This window comes from Cavia porcellus, unplaced genomic scaffold, assembly GCF_034190915.1.
Source record: "Cavia porcellus strain 051 isolate PalLab524CR breed Dunkin Hartley unplaced genomic scaffold, mCavPor4.1 scaffold_4, whole genome shotgun sequence".
Classification (NCBI taxonomy): domain Eukaryota; kingdom Metazoa; phylum Chordata; class Mammalia; order Rodentia; family Caviidae; genus Cavia; species Cavia porcellus.
The window spans coordinates 117,635,556-117,663,479 of record NW_026947487.1 but is presented as its reverse complement, the minus strand read 5'-3'; the positions used below and the strand labels follow the sequence as shown (position 1 = coordinate 117,663,479).

Genomic DNA, 27,924 nt, shown 5'->3' with positions numbered 1-27,924 from the left:
GTTACTACAAGATAAAAAACTGGTTGAGGTCCAGCTTCAGTGTGTGGTTTTCCACACCCGTTTTCTGCCAGACCCCTGGTTCCTGCTCCCAACAGGTTGTTCCTGTCCTTGTAACAGTTGAGTAATACTCTAGTGTGTGTAAGTACCACGTATTCTTTCCTCACACTTCTGTGATGGACATTTGGTTTGGTCCCGTCATGTTTCGGATATTGCAAACGAGGCATCTGTGTCCGTGGCTGTGCAGGGTAAGGCTTGCTTATGATGCTCTTCTTCCAAAAGGCTCCTCACGCCCCTGGCTTGACAGTGAGCAGTGGTGTGACAGCGTGTCATTTCTTTTCATGTCCCATTAGTAAGCAGAAGACCCAGCATAAATGGAGCACTGAAATCAGTGGTTATTGAATTCCTTGATTCCTCCCTATTATTTTCTCTAAAGATGAAGAGCTGCCGACTTTCCATAATGGTTTATTCTCTTCTCCTTTATGGAGCAGACAGCTGTAATGTTTTCTACCAACTCCAAACTCTTTGAGAGGTGTTCAGTAAACATTTGCTGAGTAAATGGGTTTGTCCCTGTCCCTGCTTCTTGACTCCGTGATATTCCTTTGTGCCAGGGTCTCACACTTCTCTGGCATCTGTATCTGTTCTGGGCATTTGGTGAGCTGACGAGACTTCCTGGACTCAGTCCCTCATGGCGCCTACTGCAGGCCATTTCTGCCTGTAGTCCTAGCCTGACCTTGGAAATGCTGGCTCAGACCTGCAATCAGGCTTCTTACTGAGTCACCCCCATCTACTGCCAATACGGAATGGGACTGTGAAAGCCTTAGATGGGAAGGTGTATGGAAAGCACCTTGGGCTGGTTCATGCAGGTGCACAGTAAAAGGAAATTATTCTTTTTAAGCATACTATTTTTGTTATGTGCAATTTCGTATATACTTACCTTCCATATGCATATCTGTATTCTTTTTATGCTAGTCTTTCTTAAAAATTAAAGTATATGACATTGAAAGTTTTTATATGTGTATATATATATATATATATATATATATATATATATAATTAGAAAAAGAAGAAAGATCAGTATTTTAGAGACAGGTTATAATTTGAAAATTCTAGGCTAAAGATAGTTGTAGTAAAAAGTCAGTAAATTTAACTTTGAGTCCAAAAGAGACAAAAATAAAAATAAAGATAAAAGCCTCCACTATCTCCTTTATGGTTTTCGGGACAGAAAGAAGCAGCGGCCCCTTTGTTTCTGGGTGAATGAGTGTGGGGGGCCGATCGCTGCTCCTGGTGGCCGCTGACGAGAGAGCAGTGCGGGCAGGAGGAAGAGCAGGCTGCCAGGGAATGCCTGGCTTTCCGTCTCGTACTTGCTGAGAAGAGCTCGGGTGCTATGGGAGAAAGTCCTTTTCTGGGAGGCTGGAGTCACTGTTCCTTTTGCATCGTCATGGCGCTCAGAAGACCGGAGATGCTGCCCGAGTGACTTACAAGGCTGTAAAAATGATGCATGCATGGGCAGACAGTGCGCTAAGAAAGTCCCCAGAGCTGACGCCAGCGTCTGCGCCTACTTGGCTGGGTCACTCATAGCAGCGCTTAGCTGAGGTACCCATCTTCCCCACGTGTGCTCCTGTGAAGTGTTGCCTAGGTGTGCAATTGTGACTACAATGAGCACATTCAACCGTCTGTATCGCTGGTGCTCTCAGAGTCCCTCCCTCATTCCGACTCAGTCTTTGTTAGCCAAAGTATTCCCTGGACCATTCCTCCCCATGTGCCCAACCAGGAACCCAGAAAATGGTACCACCACTGACTCCAACGCCAGGGTCACAAGTCCAATTTCTCTTATGCATCTTCTTTTGCTCCTCACATGATGAATGCCAGAGATCTCACCATGGATCCTGACGCATTTAGCTTAATTCAGGGTCTGCAGGCAGAGATCCGGATAGTACATATTTTTAGCTTTGCAGGCCAAACGATCTCTCTTGCAATCTCTCAGCTCTTCCCGATAGCACAGCAAAAACTATATATACAGAAGTGAGAGGGCATGGCTATGTTCCAATAAAACTTTATTTATGGACACTGACATTTAATTTTCATAAAATTTTCACACATCATAAAATGTTATTCATCCTTTGGTATTTTCCACCTATTAAAAAATGAAAAAAACATTTGTAGCCTGTCGGTCATACAAAAAGATGCAAGAGGGCAGATTTAGCCCACAATCCACGGTTTGTCTGCCCTGACGCTGACTTCTCTGAAATATGAACTGTTCCAAGTGGAATCAGTCTCTAAATATTACCCACCATTGGAATCTCCTTCTGAAACAAAGAACCATCTTTTGATGGAGGGTAGGTGTAAGGGACCACATTAAGTATGGGGATCTCTTGAGGTCCCTGGAGCCCTGAGGTATAGATCCAGGAGACAAGATTAGTTGAAGTTTAATAGAAAAACTTTGGTTACGAGTAAAAGATTTTGATTTAAATCCCAACTGAGCCACTTCTATCTGTGCAATCGGGGCCGGTTATTTGACCTCTCTGAACTTGTCTCATCACCTATGACACAGGAACAGTGTCCTCACAGTAAGGCTGTAGGACTAGATCATACCAAGTACCTGTCAAAGCAGTCAGGGTTTAATCTATTGTTGGATCCCCTATACTTTGGGGCTAATTATCACCTTGATTTTTTTTTTTTTTTTTTTTTTTTTTTTTGCCTAAAACCGTAAAGAAATGTGCCCTGGAAATGGGACGGGAAGCTGGAAAAACTCAGAGGACAGAGCCCTGATTATAGGGGGTGCTGGGGAGGGGATGGAGACTGAGACGAGGTATGTGACGAGAAGGACAAGTGACCAGATGGACAGGACTGAGAGCTGGGAAAGAGGGCAGCAGGAGCAAGACGAGCCACAGGAACGGCACACGCAGGTGGGGAGAAGTTTGGGACCCCGGTGGATATGGGGTGTTTAGGAGCAGGATACTGGGGCACCAGCATCCCCAGATGGATGCAGGAGCAGCAGGGGGCATCCAGAGACTTCTAGCCCAACCTGATCACCCATAGGATTCACGAATGCATCTGCAGCATGCAAGAGATACTTTGTGCTTTGATGGAAATTTCATGAGAAGTGTGTGAAAGGTGAATTATGCAGTGGCTGTTCTGGTTAGAATTCATTTGGTTACAAGAATCAGACTCTTTTGTAGCATTTACATTTTTGAGGTGAAGGGGTTTAATGTGAAGACCAGGGCAGTGCTGTGTGATGCACTCTTTGCAGTTAATGTTGGACATATTCTTGCTTGCACTTTTCATATGGAAGCCATTAGCCACATATAATTATTGAAACTTGAATTTAAATTTATATTTCAGGGATATTATACCGAATGGTGCAGGTGGAGATTCTGAAGAATGTTCTGAACAAATGTTTTTTGTTCACTGTCCACCCACCAAATGGCGAGCTCCTCCTTTGTGCCCCATTTCCAGCTCCTGAACTAGAAGGGAAGAACTGACCAGTCCAGTTCATCTTTGTATTACCTGTGGGTTGGTGACCGCTAGGTCAGGTTCTTTAGCCTGCTGTGGCTAGGCGGAGGATCAAGGTCCTACTTACACACCCAGTGCCACAGAAGCAGGATTCTGGGTGAACAGATCTTCTCTAAAGGGCAGTAGAGAGTCTATGGGAGAGAAAGCAGTGATCAGAATAGCTAACAGTGACAGAGTTCTTGCGGGTTCCCGGAGGGCAAAGGACTTCACAGGGACACCACTGATTCCTCCATTCATTCCTCCGACTTTGTATGGAACAGCGGCTGTGAGACAGGACGAGGGCTAGCGCTCTGGGACTCCCTGTATTTCTTAACTCATAGATCAGCAAGGAAGCAGAAGATGAAATCAGTCAAAATGCACAGCAGAGAGGGTCAAAACTCAAAGAAATCCTATGTCCATCCGAGAGCTCCGAGAAGCCTTCTGGCGGGGAGAGGCTAGCATTTGTCAGTCTGAAGGAAGGAAGCCAACATGCAGGCGGAACCTAGAAAGCAGGGAACAGACATTTGTCAAAACTGGGGCGTGTGTAGTGAGGCCACACTGTGTCACGAGACGGTGGCCCCTGCTCTGCAAGTTTGGTGCAAACCGTGATCTATTTCGGCCTCCTGAAGAGTCTCGGTACCTGTCAATGGAGGTTCGGAGAAGTCCTCAGTAAAGGAATTTTAATCCTGCTTTGTTAGACTTGTACAAAATTTAACTCACAACTTTATCTTTTCCTCCGTCTTTTCTTAGCATCAGGCAGCAGTGTCCCGGGAGCACCGGTTGAGGAAACGTAATCAGGAAGGACATTTTAATGGTGCCCAGTGAGAAGAGGTTACATCTGAGGCAGGTCTTGCCATCCAATCAGATTTGTTCTGAGTTTAAAAATAGAGGAGCATCTTTCTGCCAAAACGTTTCTTGGCATATCCGGAGCCAGATTCATGGTTCCCCCTAAGCGCCTCCCTGGAGGGTCTCCTTGCGGCTTGCGATTCAGTTTCCTGCTGCCATTTGTCAGAGACTAAGGCACTCAGCCCGCTTTTCCAGTTGTTCAGGTGCCTGGAGATCCCCTTCCTAGCGCTTGCTCGTGGGCTGCTCTGCAGAGGCTGTTCCCTTCAGGGACCTGGAGGACAGTGCTGTCCTAGACGTTCTCTGGGTCAGTCCTTGGATTATGTTCCTCGTGTCTTCATATGGGCACTTTCTTGTCCACCCAAGTGGGTTCTGAGGCAGATTCGGATTCTACCCCTGACCAGTGAGTGACCGCTATGATGGCCTGTGTTTGGATGTGCCCATAAGCCACATGGGGTCTTTGTGGGGCTTTCTTACATGTGGCTGGATCTAGAGATTGTGACACTGGAATTGATTCATGGTGCAGCGCTAGGCTCACAGACACTAGGATTAGCGGGGTGAGTGCTGCCTGCTTTGAGTAGGCTGGATAAAATTAGAGAGGCAGACAGATGCTGCTAAGGTCCCTCACATTTGCTCTCTTCGCTGGCCATGAACTAGTCCTCTGCGATGCCCATCAGCCGAGCCACTCTGCCTTGGAGACACCTGGCTATGGACTGAAACCTCCACAAACCGTGAGCTAAAATAAACCTTTCCCCCTTTAACTTTGGGTGCTGGGTGCTTTTGTTTCAGCCATGAGAAAAGTAACTAAGACAATTGTGGGCAAGCGAATTTGGCTTCTCTCTGCCTCAGTTTTCTCATCTGTAAAATAGAACTTACATTACCTACTGCCCAAGAACTGGGCAGCTTAAATGATGAAAACATATCATTGTAAGTGTTCTAAACATCCTGGGGCATTTAAAATAGGGCTGCCACAAATAAGCATTGTTTCACCTTTTCAAGGAAAGATTAGAGCTCTAAGTGCTGTCTTGGAGTTGATATAAAATTCCCTCCTAGAACTAGTTCGTGCTGTTGATAATAGGGTTTGTGTTTCTCACAGGGCAATGTTTTTCTGGAGGATATGTTAATTCTGATCTTTTTGAATTTGTGATCATTCCCCCATTGTTTCTCTTCATCCCTTCCCACTCTGTGTCTTCCATTTTCTTTTTGGTAACATTGTATTGACATAAATCACTTATATACTTTGTCAGTTTAAGTGAGATATACTTTAATGGCTTTTTGTATATTTGCAGGACCAGGCATCCATCACCACTGTAAGTTGCAGAATATTTTTATTACTTAAAAAAAGAAGCTGGTTGTTTATTAGCAGCCATTCCTCGTGCTATGGACATCATATTTATGTGCCCCCATGCCCATATGTTGAAACTGTAGCCCCAGATTGGATCTGGTGTTAGGAAGTGGGACCTTGGGGTGCTGATTAGGGTTCCAGGTGGTCATACGGTTGGAGCCCCATGGTTAGAGGCCCATGGTGAGATTACTGCCTCAGGGTAGCAGAAAGCCTGGCATCTGTTCTCCGTGCATGCATGAGCTGAGGATGTGGAAGACGGCCCTCCTCAGGAGCCCAGCGGCAATCTCAACCTCAGCCTCCAGCTCTGTGATAAACAAGTGTTTACTGTTTGTGAAACTCGGCCCATGATATTTTTGTTATAGCAACTTGAACTGACTGAGCTATCACATGTCCCCTCTGCCTTTCTACCCGTTCCCAGTCCATGTCAACCATTAACATGCCTGCCATCTCTGAATCTGCCTATTCTGGGCATTTCACATAAATGGGATCACATCGTGCGGGGGCGTTGTGACCGTGTCCTTTCCCTGCTTCCAGGTGTCATAGTGGGATCACTATCAGCTCTTCCCTCCTTCTGAAGCCTGAAGAGCGCGCTGTGGTAGGAACGGGTCATGCTTTGTTTGTCCCTTTCATCAGCTGATGGGCATCTCTGTTGCTGACGGATCTTTTTGGTTACTGTGAACTATGCTGCTATGAATATTCATGTCCTACAAGTAGGAGTGTGAACACCTGTTTCTAATTCTGTTGGTTATGCACCGAGGAGTGGCGTTCCCGGGTCTGTGGCAACTCTGCGTCTAGCCTTGTGAGGACCTGCCAGACTGTTCGCGGCAGTATCTGCACCACTTTACATTCCCGCCAGCCAGACCAGGTTGTTTCTTTGAGTTCTTTATTACTTCTACCAGCCGGCTGACTTGTAAACAAATAACTAGACCTTCTGGTTTATTACTGATATGCATTTATTTAAAAAACAAAGTGAAGCAAAATCTTTCAAAAATTGCATTTGAAGAATTAGGCACACATTTTGAGATAATTGTGTTTTATTAACAAACGAAGCAAAAGAGCCTGGAGGTGGTAGACAACAAATGTTAGCCAGTTATTATTAGGACACTCTAAGCCCCTCGCAGGGAAGGGATTTAAGGCGAGCCTCACCTAGGTTTCCTTCCGAGCTGAGCAAGAGGCTCGGGACAATGCTCACCCATTGTTCTTCCCTGGCCCACTTCCCGCTGCGCATGAGCAGCTGCGGTGGACGCCCATGCAGCCGTGCACAACTGAAAATGCAGAAAAATAATTTAAATGCCACCGCGGTCCTCCATTCCACGCAAGGAAAGGGGCCCCTCAGGAGTAGATGCACTCAAGCCTGGAGCAGTTTTGAAAAATGTGGAAATTCCTTGTGAGTAATTACAAGGACTTGCCAACCCTTGACAAAGGAAATGCCGGGGGGCCTGAGGGGACCTAAGGGGCTCATTCTCAGCAGACATTTTTGGGAGAGTTGGGGATTTTAGAGAACAGGTTTGACTCTGTCACTTTGTTTTAACCGCTGCACCCTGGGTACCATTTGGGGAGGTGCTGGATCTTGGGTCTAGGCAGGGAAGATGAGAAAACTAATAACAATCATAAAATCACATAAAACTGTGCGTGGAGTTGGGAGCAGGGAGCTCCCGAAAGCAAGGTCAAGTGCATTAGTCTTCTAGAGCTGCTGTAGCAAATTACTCCACGCTGTGTGGCTTAAGACTATGGAAATTTCTCTTCAGAACGCTGGAGGGCATCAGTCTGACGCCCAGTGTCACCAGAGCTGCGTTGCTTTCACTGATTCTAAGAGAAGTCTTCCTTTCCTCCTCCAAACCACGTTGGCTCGTGGTCCTCGCTGGCTCTGGCAGCATCACTGCAATCTCATGGAACCGTTCTTCTCTTCCTGTTCCTCCTCCAAGTCTCTCGGAAGGATACTTGTCACTGGACTTAGGATCCATCTGGATGATCCAGGACCATCTCATTTTGAGATCTTTACAACTGCGGGACCCCTAAGGCCACGTCCATAGGCTGCAGGGGTTGGACTGTTGACATAACTTTTGGGTGGCTACCATTTAATCCACTCCTTTAGGGACGGCTCTTTACATGCAGGAGAACAGTTGAGCTAAATGCGGCAGGAATGAATTAGCTAAGTGAAGCCCTGAGGAGGGGTCAACATGTAAAAATGTCCCATCAGAATACTCAACAGTCTTTCATGTATGAAGTGAGACTCAGAGAGAGAGAGAGAGAGAGAGAGAGAGAGAGAGAGAGAGAGAGAGAGAACAGTTTGGACTAGAGACTCATAAAAGAACCAGATCCCAGACATAAGAAGGACAAAATGAGGAAACTATTGAAGAATCTCAAACAGGAGGGAGGCAGGCGAGCCGGCTGGCAGTGACGGTGCTCTGTGGCGGGGACGTGGTGAGGCTGGTGGTCAGCAAAAGCCCTGCCCCATAAACATGCGCTGACTTAAGCCCGCCCCTTCCTTCCTTCACGGATTTTATTTTCCTGTGTTAGCTTGTGAGTTTGCCGGGCTGTTGGATGCAATTTAACATGCTAAGCCAATCTATTTACTTGTAATGCTCATCACTAATAGGAAACAAGATGCTGGCCTCACAAGGGAAGCTGGCCCTGTTCAGTTGACAAAGTCCCTCGCGTCGATGATGAAAGATTGTAAATGGATCGAGCAGGTTGATGGTGTCAGTTCTAATTTGTCGAGCCACCGAATCATGCTGTCAACAATTAGCATCTACAAACTATGAACGCACATCCATCACCCTTCTGTAAAGGGCTGCGGAACTCTGGCCGCGGCACTGGTGTGACACAAACTCTCCCTTTGTAGCTGCGGTTGAAATTAAGGCTCAAATGATTTAAATATTAATTGATCACCTTTGGGTTTTGAGATTTAGCAAAGAATGTGGTGGTGGGGATAGCTTGTGCCTCCAGAAGGTTCAGGCTTTCGAGAGACACAGACACAGTTATTGCTAAGGCAACAGGGGCGGTGGTCAGCTCTGAGCACGATGAGAATTAGGTGCTCCAGATAAATGCCCACAGCAGTGATATAGAGCCCAGCTGCATACCTCTTCTCTTTTGTACCATGGTGGCTAACTGTGGCCCAGAGGTGTCTGGCTCAGCAGCGGGAGTGACCGGCTCTCAGGTGTCTTTCTTGAGGTCCACCCCTTTGTCCTCTCCTCCGGCAATGGGGTCATCACTCTTTACTTCCCTGCGATGGGATCAGCTCCTCCTGCAGTCCTGTTCACCTGCTCACTCTGTAAATACATCCTGGCCTCTGATGGCTTCTATCGCTCTAAGCTGGATAGCAGGGTTAGCACAGGTACACACTGGGTCCTGCCTACAGAGTAGCCCACGGGAGGGGTGTGGGCAGGGTGAGACTTCACTGACCAGAGGCATTACTGTTGCTGGAGGAGCTCCGCTGGGGTTATGGCAGTGCAGTGGGGGAGTGTGGGCAGGAGGAGAGCGTTGGAGGGTCTCTAGCGTGGGGATGGGACACCTTCACCCAGGCCTACCCTCCCTGGGCAAACCCTGGGTCTGGAATCTAGTGTCTGGATTAGACACCAAGCTCGACCCTCGGTAGATGTTGAGCTCTAGCAAGGACTCAGTTTCCTCACCAGTGGGCTCTGCCTTCCTGGGGGTGGCCTGGGGATTTGGTCACTTCCACATGATGCCCCGGGCACAGCGCCTTGCCCAGAGTGAGCTTCTTCAGCACCATCGGCCGCTGCTGCTAGCCAGGTCTTGTTGGAAGAAAGATGTCCTAACACAGTTGGCTTTGGAAAGGCTCCTAGGACCTCACCTAAGGGAGACAGGAAGGGAGAGCTTATCTGACCGCTGCTCCGAGTTGCCAGCGGAGGTGAAGGGTGAGCCAGTCCCATATGTATCCCAAGCCCTGACTGATGAGGGCTCCAGCTGAGCCTTCTACCTGTTGTTATGAAAATGTGGCCTAGAATATCTCCAGCCGAGCAGTCTAGAGCCCATGGGAACTGTCAACACTGGGATTGGGACATAAATATGAGGTGACAGGCAGCTTCATGTGCTGTTATTAAACTTCACAGCTAGAATTTTTAAAAGCAAATTATCATGTAAAAATATTCTTGTTATGTTAAACTGGAAATGAAAATGACTTATTTATTTGCTGAGATCAAATCATTGGAAGCAAAGTTAGGCTGTATTTCTCCCTGCCAAATGCTTTGATGCCTCCCTTTAACCAACAGTTTAAATATGAATATTAGTTAAAATGCCTCAACTCGGTGGGGAGGTCAGCGTCCAGAGAATGGCACCCTCTCAGATGGGTCAGGAAATAGAGATTCAGAATTGGAGGCAGAGGGTTTAATGCTTCTGGCATCCAGTGAAAAGGAAATTTTACTCACAGATCGTGTGGATTTGCTGTAAGTGATTGATAAATGGGCTTATTTATGAGGACGGAGGCTTCCCCTTTTGTGCTGCAGTCTTTGGAAGGATGGGACTCACTTGCTGGCCACCAGATGTCACTGTTGAGTCATAGATGCGGTGCCTGAGGGGTTGAGCCTCCATCCCCAGGAGGTAGGTCAGGGAAACTTCACCTGGCCAAACCGCTCGTTCTTTATTTTAAATTTCTGCCAAACTTCAGATCCCAGGGCAGGCTTAATTGAAGTCCAGAGAGAACGTTAGAGGATGAAGGAAAATTAGGACAGAAGGAAAAATTGCAATACTTGCTTTTTCTAGCTTCTGGAGAGTCTCCTTGAGGCTGTATCCCTCCTGCATACCCAGACTCCGCATCCCAGCCCCAAGCCAGGCAGGAAATGCCCTGCACTGGTTAACACCCGAAAAACCGCAGGACGTCCTGCAGCAGAGTGCCTTAGCTTGTGTGCAGGCGTCTGCAGGGGGAGAGTCTCGGTGTCAGGTGACACTATCTCACCAGGTTCTTAAGTGAAGACATAGGACAGGTGTTCTCAGAGTGCAGTCTCTGGATTAGCAGTATTGGTATGACCGGGAACGTGCAGAAAAGCAAATTCTTGGCTTGCATTTCTGACCTGCTCACTCAGAAAGGCTGAGTGGAGGCTCGGGAACCTGTGCTTTCCCAAGCCCTCCGGAGGAGGACTCCGAATTTGACTGAAGTAGAAGATGCAGTGCTCATAGGACTAGGAGGGCTTAGTTCCCGCCTCCTTGGGCTACAAGGCCCTCTCCAGGCTCTTGTCCCTGGAGAGAAAGGCCAGTCTACAGCTTCCCTCGAAGCTCCACCTCCTGTGCACAATTCCTGTGGAAAGTGTTTCCCTTCTGGGCGTGTTTGTATGGGGCTGAGGCAGAAGGTCACTTACCCCAAATGATGCCCAACATTCGGGGACCTGTAGCCAAGCGTACAGTTCACAGAGGATGCTTCCTAGGGGCTCTGTCTTAGGCAGGGACAGCTGGCTCCTGTGTCCCCTTCCCCTCCTCCACTCTTGTATCTTCCTTAAGCTTGTTCCCCACCCTCTTCTCTTTTCCGTGCCAGGGCAGGGAACCCAGCCTCCTGCACATCTGCTGTGTGACGAGTTCTTCCACATAGTCTTGGGGTTTTTGCCATGAACTCCAAAGAAGCGACTCTGATCATCACCACATTTTTACAGGCCAGGAAGTGCCCAAGGTCATATTAGAGAGGACATGTGTGCATGGCAATGATTTCAGGGGCCCTGCTTCAAGTTAATGGGGCTTTACTTTCCTCCCTGACTCTCTGCGTTTTAAATGGGCCATTGAGCCCCAAGAGAGAAGCCAAGTAAGAGCTTCACATTCTTCTGCCCGGCTGTGAGGACAGAGCCTCCCAGTGAGGGGGGAGAGGGAGAAGAGATTGTCCGTGCCTCACACGGTATCTCCCAGGAGACCCTGTCTCCTGTGCGTGGGGAGGGGTTAGCTCCTGAGCCAAATATTGTAAGCAGAGCAGCGTCCCTTAGCTTCAACCCTGGTGTGGTTTCTCAGATGTATTTAGGACCACTAGCTCCTCTTTACCATGCTTCTTCTAGGGTTTAACCCATACGTGAGATTAATCAAAGACTTCCTCTGCCGTAGGAGGTTAAGCGGGCTTCTCTGGAATTTCTGTTGTTCTTCTGGTTTGTATGCAGGTAGAAAGATTCCTGATCTCCTCTTTTGTCACTCTAGTTTGTAGGAAAGACTTGATCCAAGCCATGTTTTGGTGCACACTAGGGAAATGCCACCTTACCCAAGTCTTGCTCTGTCAATGTTGACTGATTTTTTTCTCTCGCAGCAAGTGACACAGAGGGTGCAGTGAAGCTGTCACGAAGCTAAGCACACACGGAGACTCCCAGCATCTTCTGACATGGCTCTTCCTCGCCAGCAGGCATCCAGCTAGTGTTAGAACATTCGTGTTCTCATGTTTAGGCTTTTCTCCTCCTTTCCGAGCTAATTTTTTTTTTGGTGATCTGAGTCTTAATTCTATTCTTTTGTTTCTGAATGAGGATTTTAGTTGGCTTTATGCTAAGGCATTTGCTCAGCCTGACTTTTTATCCTGCCAGGAGATAACTAAATGTTCATGAGAACACTGTTCTGCATTTTTCTGTGTGATTCTTCAAGTGTGGCTTTGGAATTGGGTACTCAAGGGTTCACATCTTGGCCATGTCTCTTGCAGGATTATATGGATCTGGGTGAGTAACTTTACCTCTCAGATGAGCCAGGGTTGGGAATGCAGGGACTCAGGTGGATGGTCTTATGGATGGCCCAGTGTTGCTGCTGAGTTTTCCTGTACTGGGCTCACATCTCCCCTGTGATCCTAGGTGATCCGAGGGGCTGAGGGCAGCTTCCCTGGTGTGCGCTGGAAGTGATGGTGGCCAGGTGCAGAAATGCCACCTCACCGGTGCAGGGTTCTTCGAGACCCTTCTTTGTTTCTCCACTGTAGACCTCATTAAATTTCCATCCTTCCTCACACCCTGCGTTCCTCTCTGTCTCCCAGACACTTGTGTGGGTGTAGAACCTCACAAGCAGAGAAAGTTTCTGGTTATACTGGAGACCCTTGGGGGTGCTGTATTGTGCCCAGGAAAAGTTTTCACTGCTTTATTCCTTTCAAGTGAACACGTGACAAAAATCAACCTGGAAAGACAGTGAATACTGCTTCATTCCACATGCTTTCAGATGAAAGTACTTCCGGCCAGAATACCAAGTTGAGTCTCCTGTTCTTCTTAGTAGGGTCTCTTCTCCATTATGAGCAGATGGTGTGTGCTTCATTTGTATTGATTGAAGGGCTTACTTACAAAAGAGACTTGAGTTCTAGACTCAGCTCACGTGACCTTGGGCAGGTCACTTAGCCTCTGTCAGTCCACTTTGCCATTTGTGAAAAGTGGTGATGACCCAGAAGTCTGTTTGCACACCAGGAGCAGCTCCTGACCTGGGGCTGCAGGTCTGAGCGGTTTGTTAGGGAGGGGCAGAGCCCAGGCCAGTCCTAGGGGCTAACTCCAGCTTGTCCCACGGGGACACCTGGAGGTGACCTGTGCCTAGTTGGCCCCATCTGAGACAAGGGGCTAGTCCTTTCATCCTTCAGCATTTCAGTCAGTGGTTAAGGCGGGGTGGATCGAGGGAACACAAATTCCCAGGCGCGTCCCACTTTCTACGTCATTAGGCAAACAGGTCTCCAGTAGTCGGAGGAAAGCCCTCCGACACAGACATACAGTTTGGAAGACGAGGTCCACAAAAGTCTGGGTACTAGAGAAAAAATGAAATTGGGTAGGACACTGACATTGCTGAAATTCCTGTCTACCTTTCTGAGAAGTTATTGGTTACTAAATGAGAAAATGTGTTGAAATGTGTGAAAAATGGTAGTTATTATATTCAATAAATTATTTTTAACAAAAGGATGTTTTAGAACTTGGGCTAGGAATTTAGCTCAGTGCATAAGTGCCTGCCTGGCAAGCGTGAGGTCGTGAGTTCAATCCCCGGTACCAAAAAAAAGAAAAAAAAAAAAAGGGTGTTTTAGAACTTGAAAGGCCCGGGAAAAAATGAATGTTCATGTTAATCATACATTCTGGTTCATAAAGAGTCACCCTTGATAAAATTTCATGCTCTTTGAGCACTTCTAGTCCAATACCAGTTTTCAAAGAACTCTAATTTAAATTATCACTGCAACTCTAGGCAAGACGATTCAAGCTCTGTTGGATGCTTCAGAGGCACCCCAGTCTTGTAGGGCCCCGGGGTTGGATTATCCTTGCATGGGCCTCACATACAAGACCAGGTTCACAGGACGGCTCGGATACGAGGGGTGGCTTTGCTTCTCCGTGTAGGTTTGGTGGAGGTTCCGGCTCCTGCTGTGTTTATTTACGAGTGGCTGAACACTGGCACACTGACAATTTCTTAGGCTCAAAGCTTTGATTCTCCTTTAATTATCTGCCTGAGACAAACCACGATGGGGACTCCTACCTAAATTAATCAGATAATTTTGACCCTACAGATGTGAGTCCTAGGACATGTTGAGTAGCGTTTTCTCGGCAGTTTCTGTGTCCACAACAAAAGCCTGGATAGCTGGACCCTAACTCACGCCTTTCCCCTCCAGGTACAGTGACTCAGTGTCTGAACTGGCCCTTGACCTGGCGTTTTAGTCCTGGAGGAGCACTAGGATAGCCCGGGGAAGCCTCGCTTGTGAATTTACCATCGCCGTCTTTAGCAATGGTTCTTCAAAATACCCTCTCTCCCCTCCCACTGCTGGCTTTGGGATTGCACTGTGGAGGCATTTTGAGATCTCGCCACCTCTGCTGTGTCTTAATAGGCATAGATGAGGATGCGAGAAAAATACAAGAACCTCACATCTGGGGGAAACGTGAAGGAGAGGAGCGAGGAAGTTATGTCTAGGATCATTTGATAGTGAAAGGCGGGCAGAGGGGCAACACGAGAGGGAAGACCCAACGTGCCCCATTTGCTTTTTATTAAAGACCAAGGACCCTGTTACACATCACTACGTGATTTCCTGAGGTTTTGTTATTGTTCATGTTTGTTGTTTGTGTTATTTTCTTTCTTCTTCCTTGCTTTGTCCTAAGGGCTGGCAGTAAAGGTGAAGCATCCATGTCATCATTTATGTGACACAGGTTCTGAGGTCCAGGTACTGTGCTGCCCTCCGAGGCCAACAAAATTAAGACCGACACAGTCCAGTCTTCAAGACTCTGGGGAGGTCAGGCTTGAGGAGGGAGACAGATGTCTTCATACCCAAAGAGAAGCCTTTGCCCGTCAAAGGAAAGACCATGAGAATACGGAGGAGGGGGCAGGATGAAAGAGCCTGGGGTTTGCTTTTTTGCTTTTTTTAACAGTAGCTATGGCAAGTTTAGACCCCGCCCGGGGAAGGGAGGAGCAACTGGGAAGAAGAGCTGGACCCAGCTGACCTCTAAGGGCACCTACCAGGAATGTCCCAGTGGTTAGAACACAGGTCCGGCTGATGCCCGTGAAAGAACCAATGTAGTTCCTCGCAGAGGGCCCCGGCAGGCGACCTGCCGGAGCAGTTCCCTACTCTGCCCCACACGGCTGCCTTCCCTGCCTCGGGGTGGCCTGTGGCGGTCACGCCCAGGAAGGACTTCTGCAGCCCGGAGTGGTCAGGAGAGTTTGATGTGGCAGCAGGCAATGCTGAGGCAGGGCAGGACCGCGCTGCAGCTCCACACCAGCAGCTCAAAGATGCCTTCAGAAGCTGCGCAGAGACAAAGAGAGGAGAGGAACGCCTTTCACAGGTGGAATCCGGTTCCAAGCCAGCAGTGTTTCCACCCCGCCAAACACACTGGCTGAGAAGAAAGCCCCTGATAACTGTGTACGCATCACCCTTGGTACATCGGGTCCTACGTCCTCCTGATTTACACGTCCCTTAAAGTGCGGATTTATCATCATCTCCTCCCTTGGCATCCATCCTCATGACTTGCCTCTTAGTTCTAGCCTCCCTGGAAGATAATTAATGAGCTCGTAATATGGCTTTTGGGCACCGAAGGGAGCGCACTATTTAAAAATGCCTTTCAGGGTATTTTTTTTGCAAAGTGAAGAATCCCTTTGTCATGCAAAAAGGAATCACAGACATTGGGTGAATGGTGCCCTTTTGAACTTGTGGACTGTTCAAAGGCAGATGAAGAAGTGTGCCTGGATCAGCTTATGTTAGTCGAAGGCGCAGGTACCTAGCAGTTGCCAGGACACCTGAAGCGGGGGAGAGGGCCTCATTAAAACTTTTTATTACTTTGCTGATGGTTTTGTTTGTCTGCTTGTTGCATCCGTACTCGTGCGTCGGGCCTCCTGGGGATATAACGTGTGCAAGACAGACACAGTCACTGTCCTTATGGTGCTCACAGCCTGTTGAAGACAGATAATGAGCACATAATTATGCAGGTAATGAGTTCACTACACATTTGATAAATGCTACCAAGGGACCAATGAGGGAGCCTAATGAGGCCTGAGCTGGTCTAGGGGAGGAAGACTGGCCAGGAAAGTGGCACTGAGCTGAGGTCCAAGGATGAGTTAGAATTAACCAAGAGAAAGGGCACTTTGGGCAAGAAAGAATGTGCCAAGGCCCCAAGGAAAGAAAGAGCCCAGCCCTTTGATGAACTGGCAAAGGACCCCGGGGGAAGCAGAGTGATAGATATGGGGAGAAAATAAATCTCTGGGATGAAGGTGGGCACTGAGATGATCATCTTTATGGGGTATTTTTTGAATTGTATCCTAAGGACATGAATGAGTTTTTAGCAAGTGGCCCAGGTGACCCTTACGATTGGGTAGGCTGGGGAACCTTTGTCTAGACTTTAAGGGCCACCCCAGGTCTTGGATTCTGCCCCAGGGCATGCTTCTTGGGGCAGTCCAATATGCAACAGCAGGCAGCTCCGCTGGGAATCATGGTGGGGCTTCTTTGCGCAGAGATGCTGGCTGTGTTCTGGAGATCTGACTGTACTCTGCCGATGTATCTATCTTCCCAGCTCTGTGGCCAGGCCCAGGAGGAAGCCGTGGTGGCAAGATGCCCTGCCAAAATTAACACTCACTGCTGGGCCATCCCAGTGCTTGTTTCAGCAAAGCTGGGAAGCGAAGAGATACAGTTTCCTAAACCCTGAAGAATCGCATCTGTTCAGCTGCAGGTGAAACCTGCTGAATCAGGGACAGCTGCTGTGATGGGCCTCCTGGGGGTGGGGGAGAAAACTCCTCATGTTAAGTTCCTAAAGTGAGGATGAAGGAGCTCTTGGGTCAGCACTGCTCTAGCGGTGTTTTAAAGTTTGTTGGCCAGCTCCCCTCAATGGTCAAGAGGGCCCGGGGGACATATGAGAAAGCTCTGGGAAGCAGGAAGTTCCTGGGGTTCAAATAAGTTAAAATTTCTTCACAAAGCTTGAATTAAGCTCTAAGGCAGTGGCTGCACTTAAAATAGAAGCAAAACCTAACAAAATTCAGCAAAGAGCTTTTAGATGTATTCATGTGAGCTCCCTGTGCAGTGTCACGTGCAGGATCCAGGGGTCTGGGACCTTGGACATCCAACCAACTTGTGGCGCCCGGAGGGACAGAGGGGCATCTTGAGTGCCTGGAGCTTGAGGTTTCAAGGAAAACAGGTGTGGTGTTTTGGGGCACAGGGTTGGGGACGGAAGCTTCATTAGGACAGGGCGTGGGAGCTGATGGAGTTTGCCAATCTCTCCATCTGCTGCGACTCAGGAACAGCTGCATAGCCTTTGCAGTCCGGTTCCTTGAAGACTGAGACTTGGCACTGATGGCCAGCGTGCTCCCCACATGCCAAGTACTTTGTTTAGGTAAAGTCTCCTTTCATCAGCCTCCTGCAGGCTGTGATTTGGCTGCCTAAGGAGACCCATTAAGCAACCAGGGCTCCGGCCTTGGTGAGGAGTTTGGAGCTCACAGAAGTCTTAGGGCTAAGAGGTTGCAGCTGCTCGTCCTGCTAGGGTTCCTTGGCAGCTCTGAGCTGGGAGCACATTGGTAGCAGCTGAAGAATTCTGTCCATAAGACTGGTGGAGAGCTCCTTCGTAGCTTTAGGAAGAAGTGAAGTGACATATGCATGGTGGTCCAAGAGGTGGCCTGTGAACTCAATCGTGGGCACAGTTTGGGGGATCATGTGTGAGTCAGGAGAGAAGAGGCATTGGGGTGGGACACAGAGGGCAGTAGTGGGACAGAGGGTGGTGGCTAACAGCATTCAAGGTGCTGTGAGATGTGAGCCCCTCTTTGCTTTGGGATGGCTTCTCAATGGCCACGGAGGTGGCAGAAAGTGTTGGGAGGTAGTTTGGGGCCCACTTTGCTGCAGAGAACAATTGAGTTTCAGATTCAGACGGAGGTGTCACCTGAACATGTTTAGAAGTAAGTTGAATGTTGGGGAGTCTTAAGCCGCTTTCTTGGGGTGTTCATCAGTGAACAAACAGACAAGAGCCTGCTTTTATGGGGGACAGACAGAGCTCACAAAGCAATCAGCAAAGAAGGCCACGGGCTGTGCCGGAAGAGGACAGGGCAGCAGGGTGGCGTGCTGGGCTCTATGGGAGCGTGGAATTTGATCCCAGCGTTGGTGCATTCAGGGAACAGAAAGTGCACCACTGTGACTGGGGTGAATCGAATTAAGGAGCCAGGCCGCCCTGGGTACAGTGCAGAGATGAACATGTTATCACATACAGCCTGGGTGAGCTGGAAAAAAGGGTTTGAATGTCTTTGGAGTGCAGTGCAGTGGTATTGGGGGTTTTCTTCAGGAAAATGACACAATCTTATTTCCATATTTAAAGCACCACCTTTTCTTCTGTATTAGTGTTCTAGGATTACCAACATAAATAAATAAGCTACACATTGACTGAGAAGCATAAAACAACAGAAGTTTATTTTCCCAGTCGTGGACGTCAGAAGTCCAAATCTAACGGCCAGCAGGTTTGGCTCCATCGGGGTCTGGTGGTAGGGCCTGAAGGGGTGTTTTCATGGGTGAGGCTCCCAAGGAAAAGAAAGCATGCGGGGGCGCTAACATCAGCAACAATAGCAAGCAAGCCTGTTTACTGCTTGGCCTGTACATATTGGCCGTTAGGCGCCAGTATTCTGGTATGCCGGCCTAACGGTGAGCGCATGCGCGGTTGTCTATCCTTGGTCATGCATCTATCAGTGTATCCCGTTGTATGCATGTGCCAGACAGCGGGTCGTGTCCTTGTGTGTCCTCAAATGCCCCGGGCTTTGAAGCAGTGCACTGTGGCTCGTCACAGGCTCCTTCAGGAGGCCTTGACGGAGAAGCTCTTCCATGCTTCTCTGTTGTAGCTTCTGACACTTGCTGGAAATCCCTAGCATTCCTTGGCTTGTAGCTGCATTACCCCAGTCTCTTCCTCCTTCCCCTTTCCCCTGTGTGCTTTCTCCATTTTTGTTTTGCAAGCACATTTTTCATTAGATTTTGGGCCCACTTGAGTTAAGAATAGAAGCTCAATGCCCTTATGATGTCCGTAACTGTCATGGTTTATGTCTGGGGCCCCCAGGCCTCATGCATTTGCATTGTGCATTTGTGACTGGTTCATTGTCTAGTGCTTGGATTGGGGATGTGAGTGTTACACCCGCCTAGGGGTGGAGCCAGGATGTGATATAATAGCAGGAAGAAGGTGTGTCTCTCCTCTCTCTTGCAGATTTCTGCCTTGCTGTTTGCAGCCGCCATGAACTGTGGTCCGCCATGCCACCCTGCCTAGGAGTCAACTGAGTATGGACTGAAACCTCCAAAACTTGTAAGAAATAAACCTTTCCTTTCCCAATTTTGGGCTTCAGGTATTTTGTCTCAGCGATGAGTTAAAAGTAACTAAGACAGTAATGACGTTTTTCAAATAGGATTAGTTTACGGGATTTATCTTTTGGGAGCCACCATTCAATGCATTGTAGCTATAATGTAAGAAATGGATTTAGCGTGAGAACAGGAGCAAGGAGACAAGTGATTACTCCCCGGAGCTGGGATGAGGGTGTTGGTGGAGTAGATGTGGGCCGGTCAGGCTCTCTGAGGCTTTGTCAGGAGGCTTGTAGAGATGCGGGAATGATACCAGTCCCTGCTGTGTAGGGCACCAGGGGTGGTAGGTGAAGCCATGCACGAAGAGTGCCTGGTGTCATCGTGGACCGGAGTAAAATGCCCAGGAAAATTCAGCTTTAGCGTTCACTACTGTTAACAATATTAACAGAACCATCAGCCTGGTAAACTTACTTTGTGAACAGGGACTGGTTGGCTTTTCTGTGAGTTGGAGAACTGTCAGTTGAGAGTTTTAGCTCCTGTGGGTGTGGCTTGCTGGCTGCACAGTCTATGCTGGTGTCGGGGTGCTCAGGCAAGAGGAGCGGGGCATCCAGGGTGCTGTCAGAGAAAACAACAGGCAAGGGGTGGAGTTTGATTGGTGCACATGTCCTAGGGACTGACCACCCCGAAATCCAAGGGCAGACCACTGGCTGGTGCTCTGAGGCAGAAGCTAATGCTACAGCCCATCGGTGGATTCTTTTTTTTTTAATCTCCAAGAAACTTCAGTTTTGCTTTTAAAGCCTTTTAGCCGATTGGATAAAATCCACCCAGATTATTGAGAATTATTTCTCCTTCTTCAAGTCAATAGATTGAAGATATTATCCATATATACAAAATAGGCTCACTGCAATATATAGACTATTACTTAAGTGAATATCTGGGTCCTGGCCAAAGCGGGCACATAAAAATGTCACAAGGGATAACTCAGTAAGGCAGTCCACAGCTTGAGGTAAACCTGGTGCTTTCAGAGAAGGTAGATCAGGAAGAGGTCAGCTGCAAAAACAGCATGACTTGGAGTTTGAGTGAGTGTGAATAAACCCAGGTGTTCTGGAGAGAAGTGGACATTCCTGGTAGTAGGTGGTGGCCCAGGGAATGGATCACAAGGTGAGCACAAGTCCACTGCTTGGCTAAGGGGGCAGAGCAGGCACTGAGAATCTGGGTCTGTGGTGCAGCTTTCTTAGAGACTCATCCCAGAGAAGCTAGAGGGTTTTGGCAAGAGTTAGGGCTCAGATCAAGCCTGGAGGTGAAATATGGGCTCCTATAGATGCCGAAATCCTCAACAAGTTACTGGCAAATAGAATGCAAAAGTCATATATCATGACCAAGTAGGCTTCATTTCAGGGATGCAAGAAGGGTTCAGCATACACAAATCAATAAACGTAGTACATCACATAAATAGAAGCAAAGACAAAAATTCCGTGATCATCTCAATAATGCAGAAAAAGTCTTCGACAAAATCCAACATATTCATGATACAAATCCTGAAAATAACACATATAGAAGGACCTTGTGTCAACCTGATTAAAATCACTATGTCCAACCTACTGCCAGCATAAAGTGGCTGAAAGACCAAAAGCTTTCCCTCTAAAATCAGGAACAAGACAAGAATGACTACTATCACTGCTTCTTTTCAACATACTATAGTACTTCATTTGTCAGAGCAATCTATCTATCTATCCATCTATCTATCTATCTATCTATCTATCTATCTATCTATGTATATGAAAGGAAGAAGTCAAAACATCATTGTTTGCAGATGACAAGATCCTCTGCATAGAAGTCCAAATAATTCCACCAAAATACTCCTAATAACCAAATTCAGAAATGTAGTAGAATACAAAATAAACACACAGAAAGCAATAACATTCTGGTACACTAGTGCTGAGCTCACCAAGAAAGAAATTAGGAAAACAATATCATTTATAATAGCATGAAGAAAAATTAAATAGCAATTAACCTAGGCAAGGAAGGGAAAGACCTTTATGTTGAAAACTATAACACTACAAAAGGTAATATAAGAGGACATCAGAAAATGAGAAGCTATCGCCTGTTTCTGGATAGGCAGAACCAGGATAGTCAAAGTGGCCAGAAATAGTGCAATCCCTATCAAAATACCAATATCTTTTTTCATGGGATTAAAGTATGCAATCCTAAAATTCATATGGAACCAGAAGAGACCCAGATAGCAAAAGCAATCCTGGGCAAGAGGAAAGTAGCAAGCATCATAATTCTGAACTTCAAATTATATTACAAGGCTACTATGATAAAAATAGCATGGTACTGGCATAAAAAGAGACGTGGATCAGTGGAGCAGCACAAAGGACACAGAAACATTTCCAGGTACATTCAGCTATCTGATCTTTGACAAAAGGGCCAAAAACATACATTGGAAGAAAGATAGTCTTTTAAATAAATGGTGCTGGGAACACTGGCTATCCACATGCAGAAGACTGAATCTAGGCCCCTATCTCTCACTGTGTAGAAAATTAAATAAAAATAGATCAAAATCCAAATGTTAAAACAAAAACAATCTGCTAAAAGGTAGAATAGGTAAAACCCTTGAACACTTAGGTATAAGCAAGGTCGTTGAACAGAACCCCAGTTACACAAGAAGTAGCGCCAAGAATCAACAGATGGGATCAGAGCAAATTAAAAAGTTCCTGCACAACAAGGGAAGTAAACAGCAGATTTAAGGGACAATGCATAGACTGGGGAAGATGTTTGCCAGTTATTCCTCACAGAACTAATGTCTAGACTTTATGAAGAATGAAACAACATTAGGTCCCCCATAAATGATGCTATCCAAAATAGGAAACTGAAATGAATACACACTTCTCGGAAATGTGCAAATGTCTGGTGCGTACCCGAAAAAATATGCAACAGCTTCAGCTGTTACAGAAATGAAAAGGAAAATAACACTGAGGTTCCATCTGACTCCAGAGAATGGCCATCCAGAAGATGTCAAATGATAGCAAATGCTCATGAGGCTGCAGGGCTAGAAGGCCCCGCTACGCTGCTGGGAATGGACGCTAGTGCAGCCACCATGGAGACCAGTACGCTGACTCCTCAGAAAGCTAAAACTAGAAATTCCATCTGACCCTGTTAGTGCCCTTCTAGGTATCGTCCCAAAAGTGTTAAGGACTTTGTGTTATGGTGATTCACACCTAGCCATGTTTATAGAAGCACAATTCACAGCTGTTAAATATTGGAAGCAGTTTTTATGACTATCAACAGATAAATGGGAAAAAAGTATTTACACAGTGGAGTACTACTCAGGCAAAAAGAAGGGTGAATTTGAGCCGTGTGTGGGACATTAGATGTATCTTGATACCATAATACGAAGTGAAAGAAATCAGATACACGAGCTTAAATATTGCATGGTTGCTCTTATGTGAGACACCCAAAATATGAATAATGGACAAAACAAAAGATATAGCAAACAGGTAGATAGATCTTTTGCAAATGAGAAGGGGAGCTACAGGTAGAGGGAGGGGACCGCAGGGGATGGGTAAGGAATTAGGGTGCAGTTGGTACATGTACCAGATCCCCAGGAGGAATGTGATCATCGTATACTGCTAACATGTACCAGTTTAAAAAAGTACGAGCCAGCAGGAGGAAGAGAGTCAGGGCGGGAAGCAGGCAGGTGTTGCTGCCGACGCCCTGTCACTCGTGATCTGGAGACTCGGTCATCCCAGCATGCCTTCATGTTGTTCAGGAGTGATTCTAATAAGGGTTCACAGCGGGTGCCGACAGGGAGCCTCATGTGTACATGTGGAGCTCTCCTAAAACCTCAGGTGTCTGGAGTGCTTACCTACCATGAATTGTGCTGCTACATGTCCATCCACAGATGGACGGATAAAGGAACTAGACATTTACACACAGTGGAATACTACACTGCCACACAAAGGTAAGCTTAGACACCTGTAGGAAATGGATAGACCTGGAGACCATAATGTTTAGTGAGCTCAGACACGCAGGTTTAAATATCGCATGGTTTCTCTTGTATGAGAAATCCAAAATGTGAATAAAGAGCAAAATAAGAGATAAGATCATAGGAAATAGGGAGACAGATCTTTTTCAAGTGGGAAGGGGCTCAGGAGATGGAGGGCAGGGCAAGGAGGGGAGAGGGAGAGGGAGAAAAAAAAGAATAGGAGGTATTACAGACGTGTACCAACTTCCCATGAGGGACGCAGGCACTGTGTGCTGAGAACGTGTGCTAATGTAAAAGAGAGGGACTGTCAACGCAGAAAATAACAAAGTGCTTTATTTTTTTAAGTTTTATTTTGCAGGTAGTAAAAATACAACAGAACATGACAGAACAAAGCCAGTGGAGACAGTGCGGTGAAATTGGTACAGAACTTCCCAGCAGGATGCCCGGATAACAGTAGTAGGTACCACGGTATATCTCGTTACCCACACAATCGCTGTCCATTCCATCAGGCATAGCGAAATCAAACCAGAGACAGAACATGATAAAACCAATCAAAAGAGAATATTGAATAGAGCAAAATAATTAATCATAACAACAAAACAGTGAAAACATTGACCTTCAAACAGAAGAGAGAAGCAGATCCCCATATTTGCTATATTGCGTATGGTCATTCTCCCAAGAGATGCCTAGACCTCTGCCCCAGTTCCTATGTGGGGAGAAAGGGACATTGTGAGAGGTTAGGAGGACTGCAGGAGGTCGTGCCGTGCATGGGCCGTGGCGCTGAGATGCCTCCCACTGATCCACGCAGCCACCTCCAGAGCCCATGTCCTGAACCGTCTTACTCCATCATGGACCCAAAAGAGCCCGCGCTTCATGAAACACGCTGAAAACAGCTTAAGAGCTTTTCATTTCCATTAGGGGGGGATCGATGAGCTAGGGGAGGAGCGCTTGCGGGAGGTTTACAGATGAGAGGGAAAGCCCAGGTGCTCAGTTGCTGTTGAATTCCAAGCCCTCTACCAGGGAGAATGATCTTGCTATGGGAACCATAGAACAGAGGGGAGGAAACCAGGGCCCAGTGTCCGTGCGCAGGCAGGAAGCCAGCACCAAGTCACAGAAGCAAGCTCTGGGCTTCAGGCTTCCGTGAAATTCATCTCATGAATCTGCTGGAACTTTCACGCATGAAATCGATGCTGCTGCTTGCTCCGCAGGATACAGAGATGTTACTTTTGAACCTCCTCCTTCCCCCGTGTCTGGCAGCTGCTCTCCTCAAGATATTTATGACACTCAGCCCAATCTTCTCCGTATCTAGCTCAGAGAAGCCTTTGGCACAAGAAGTGTATTTCAAGCATAAAGAGTGTACACCACAATGGTGCGGCAAATTTCTTGAGAAGTTTAACATCGAAATGTCACCTTCTCATCCTTCTCTTTGTCCTTCTTGTAGCTGAACAGTGACCACCAAAAAAAGAATGGGGTGTGGCAAAAATGATGCCTGTAACAAATTCAAACCTTTGCTGTGTGTCTCTAGTTGGGAGATGCCAGCTAGGTGGTCCTGTGAATTGCAGATAGGCTCCTCTGTGTATCTAACATCCCATGGACACTGCTAGCTCGTTACAGTCTGGTGTGTACAGAGGAAAATCAGAACAATATGCATTGTCTTTGGTTTCTTATCCTCACGTATGGTCCCAGACTCATCATCCTGGTGGTGACAGAGCTGCAGGAGCCCAGCACAGAAACGAAACAGAAGGCTGTGTTGGGAACCAGCCCACAGCACTCCTGCTAGATACCTCTGGCCAGAGTAAGTCACAGTGAGCCCCATCTCAAGACGTGGGCAACATTCTGGGGAGGAACAGAAAAGCCACAGGCAAACAGAGCATGAATGTAAGTGATCTCCCCCAAGACCTCGCTGAGGGCAAAGCTTGCTTTGGGATCCTGGCGGTCCACAGCTTACATCCCTGCCCTGAAGATTTCCTAGTACAGCGAAGACACTGGCATCTTGTGGGCTTGAATATGGAATCTGGGTGAGTGCGTGCGATTTTTATGTGCTCTTGATCCACACCGAACAGGTCCTTGGTACCATATGCTGCTGTATCTCTCTGGCTGACTGTAGCAAGCGGTTTTCTACAGCAGGGAACAAAAGTCCTCTGAGATGTGTCCCAGTAAATGTTACAGCTCAGCATCTTCTGGCCATTGTCTGGTTTTTCTTAGAACAACAACAGAGGAGAGGCAGATTCCTCGGTGCCTTTGAGCAGGGCAGGGGAGGTGAGGGAGGCAGGAGGACCCCAAGAAGATTCAGTCACTACAGCAACTCAGCTCTCTGATTTCCTCCACAGACAGACCGCACGAATCACACCACCCATGCTTCTATGTTGTGTTTGCTTGATTGAAATGCAATTGTCAGCAATCTTCATCTGAACTCCACAAGAATAACAACCCCATCTGCTTACTTCTCTCTCTACGCCAGATTCCTTACAGCGAGCTACATGATAGGCATTCTCTAAATATTTGCTGAATACAAAGAGGATAGGTGGCTGAAGACTCACTGTTGAGAGCTTCCGAAGTGATTTTCAGTAGAGGAAGGTTGCTTTAGAAGCTGCCAGGCAGTGAACTTGACTCTCCTGAATGGTGCAATCTGGGCTAAATGAACACACAGAGGGCTCCCGAGGTGGTGGGAAAGGAGGCTGGAGTTGCTGGGAGCTAGGATGGGTTCACCGAAAACAAATCACGGTGAACTGGCTCAGCTCTCATTCCTTTTATGATTGGATTTTTGTACTGTTGTAGCAGCCTGCAGGCACGACACATGTGACTCCCAGCAAGATATCTGATGAGATATTTTATGTAACTCCCATAATCAACAGGTGGAAACAGGACCTGGATGAGTTAGCAGGTTGATTTATAACTGGGTGTTTAATGATATGTAAAGATCGTCTGCTAATGTCAGTGTCTGGGAAGGGGAAGAGAGTTCCTCTCCCCGTGTGTTGTGGGACTCTCGTCTCTATTTTACCTTGTTCACATTGTCTAGGCTAGGACACTCTTATGGTAGGCAGACGTGTTGTATTTCCAAGTGATCCGAAGCTCTAAGGAATGATCTTACCTGCTAGACGATGGAGCCCGGATTCTACATCAGAGGGATCTTGTTGGCAAGGTCGGGCTGAAACTGAAAGATGAATTTGAGTGGGAATAAATTCACAGCAGAGAATGGGTGTTTCAAGACTCATTTGCGGAGGAGTGGGATTGCAGAGGCCTGGCGTAACAGCACACAGTCAATTAGAGCCGCTGCTGTGACACGGTGGCTAAGAAGCTGCATGTCTACGCTGAATTAATACAAGCGAAGTATTAAGATCGAGGGCGATTACAGTCCCTCTGTCCCCTGAATTTATCAGACTACAGCCATTCAATAAAACATTTATTAAGTACCTCTCTATATCAAAGTCTTAGCTGGGAACTCATTAAATAAATTGGTGTGAGTTACAAGGAACTCCCCTCTCCTGGTGTATGCAGCTGGTATTAGAGAGGCCCTGGTTAGAGGTGCACACACAGGTGCTAGATCAATGCCAGGATCCCGGTGCGGCTCGCACCCTGGTCTACACTCTGAGGGCTCCGTCTGCCTCCTGAATTTACGTTTCTAACCTTAAACCTCTCACTGCAAGTGAATGGATGTTTGGACTTTTATTCTGTGTTCTTTTAATGGCTTTTTTGAGCACCAAAGCTCTGTGTTCACTCCTGATTATCCTTTGATCTTTCTCTTTGTTGGGCATTGGTGTTGCTCTCTCCTGCTGCAGAGTTTCTCCCTTACATCTGTGGGAAGGAACCAGAAGGGGCTCAAGGTGACACTGTCCTTGCAATCTTAGAGAAGGGCTTTGTTCAGGTGGAAGAGCAGGGTTAGCCCCACTTAACCCACACGAAGTGAAGTTCCCACAGGAATAATTCTCTGTGATGAGAGAAATGGGGAAAGATGCTCGGGAGACAGTAGATATTTATAAGCCCCACTTTTCTGGAGGAATGATAGGAGTGCGGGTGAGAAGAAGGGGAAGAAAGATGCCAGGACGGCTTCCTCTCTCGCTGCACAAACCAGCTCCTGCATCAGGGGGAGGGCGGGCTGCGGTTCCTTTTCATCCATCACTAGTTGAAGGTTAAAGTGACTGTTTTGGTTTCAGCTGAGACGCGCTTCTGCCCTTTTCCCGTTCACATCTGGGTGTTAGCACTGCCTGCCTGTCTTCCTCAGGTGCTTCAGTGGAGGGACGAATGTCCTGGAGCCCCCAGGCTAACAGGCTGAAGGGCGCATCAGTGCCCGTGCCCAGGCAGCCCGTGCAGACATCCGCATCCGCTCTGCAGATGCACTGGGGGTGGGTGGGGGGCAGGAAGAGCTGCTCATGCTCAGGGCAGCTGCTCTGTCTCTGCCCTCCCAGGAGGACCATCATTTCAAAGGCTCCCTCAGAGCGGCGAAAGGGACCTCCAGCCTTACTTCTCCTGTCCTGTACCTTCTCCCTGTGAGCAGAGGGAGAAGACGAATTCTGTGCCCTAGAGAATCCAACTCAGACTAATTTACACACTAGATCTCAGGGCCCCTTCTAAACCGTCACATCCTTGCCTCTTGATTACTGGACTCTC

General features: G+C 47.5%; 1 long non-coding RNA gene across 1 annotated transcript; it reads left to right on the top strand.

Moving 5' to 3' along the window:
- Positions 1 to 18,390: 18,390 nt before the first annotated feature.
- LOC134475638 (uncharacterized) lies at positions 18,391 to 26,729 on the top strand. The gene is made up of 3 exons (XR_010046813.1): positions 18,391 to 18,508; positions 19,240 to 19,335; positions 23,662 to 26,729. It is a non-coding gene; the product is annotated as an uncharacterized LOC134475638 (long non-coding RNA).
- Positions 26,730 to 27,924: the final 1,195 nt, after the last annotated feature.